Source organism: Buceros rhinoceros, unplaced genomic scaffold (genome assembly GCF_000710305.1).
Source record: "Buceros rhinoceros silvestris isolate BGI_N320 unplaced genomic scaffold, ASM71030v1 scaffold25247, whole genome shotgun sequence".
Lineage (NCBI taxonomy): Eukaryota > Metazoa > Chordata > Aves > Bucerotiformes > Bucerotidae > Buceros > Buceros rhinoceros.
In genome coordinates, this window is record NW_010424339.1 from 5,041 (window position 1) to 6,583 (window position 1,543).

Below are 1,543 nucleotides of genomic sequence, written 5' to 3' on the forward strand. Positions count from 1 at the left end.
CTACAGCAGCTGACGTGACTTACCTGGAGTCCAGCAAGAAGCTTACGACTAAGACCTGAATTTTGATCTCCTGAGTCTCCAGCCACGTGCTGTGGCCACACAGGCCTTGTCTGACACACCTTGCTTATCTCTCACCCCATCTACGAAGCGTGACATGAGGCACAGCCACAGCCACCACTTCGTGCTGCTGGCAGCTTGGGCCAGACGTCAGGGCTGGCAGCAGCAGGGAAAGTCCAGCTTAGCCTGACTGTACTCAGCATTTGAAAGGAAAGTCCCCATCCAGTACTGGGACCTAAAGCTTGGTGTTCTGGGACAAATGGAAGCTTGGAGGGACTGCAAGAAACAGCTGCCTGCTGTGGGAAAGACACTGAACTCGGCTGGTTTCCCTCTCACAGATCTGCCAATTCAAAGCCAGGCTCCCAGGAAGCTCCGTGGGATTCCTTCCTAGCTCTTCCCACACAGAAAGGCTGGGTTGCAGCCCTGTATCTCCAAAGAAGCAGCTTTGCTGAAGTCATGACTGTCATCTTCCTTCCAAACCCTCTTTTTCCTCCTTAAAGCATCCAGAGCAGATGACAACTGCACCAAGTAAGTTTGATCGCTCCGCTAACTAAAAACAATGCCTATTTCCTGACTGCACCAGTCCCCTGGCCTGCGCATAAGCGAGTGTCCGTGTCCACGGAAGAGCTTGTGTGTGGCATGAGGTGGTTGTGCCAGTGTGGACCAGTTTGCCTTTAGGCAAAGTACCCACCTGGCTCACCTCTGCTGCTGGCTCAGGCCACCGGAGCAACCAAGCAAGCCCCAGAATTGCATCCAAGCAGCCCCTGCCTACAAGAAGACCTCTGGAGGCTGGCACAGCTGAATTCACTCCCCTACAAGCAAGCAACACCCTCAGTTACAGCCACAAGAAAGTGACTGTTACAAAATTATCAGATAAAATTCACTGGCCCTTTGCAATCTGTTAACGACCTGCTGAAAAAACAGAACTGCTGCATGTAGGACCAGCTGTGGGCCAAGGATCGGGGAGGAAAGGTGCTGGAAGCAGCACCCAGTGGTTTGTCACACTTCCAAGCGCAGATTTGAGCTGCAGGCAGAGAAATGAGGCATCCTTCGCTGAGGAGATGGTACCAGCAGTATTGCACACTAGTTCGAAAAGTAACGCAAAATCTCCTTCCGAAACCACAGGTGAGGGACCAGCATGAGGAAAGACACTTGGTGTCTGGAGTCTGCTCCTCCTGACAAGCGGAAGAGACGGGAGGACCACGAAGCAGGGGCTTTGTTGCCCTCTACTGCTGGCTTGGTTGAGATGAAAAGTGCATCTCGCCCGCAGCTGCCCCGCTGTGAGGCGCAGGGCAGCAGCAGGCAGCAGCTGAGCAGCATGAAAGCAGCCTGACGGGGTGTGAGGTACGGGGCGGGTGAAACCTGGGCGCAGGAAGAGGCTTCTGCTCTAGGAGCGCTCGGAAGGCAAACAGAGAAGACGCAGAAGGAGAGGGCACCTCCTCGCAGGAAGGAACGCAGCCAGGACAGGGCAGGGCAGGGCAGGCAG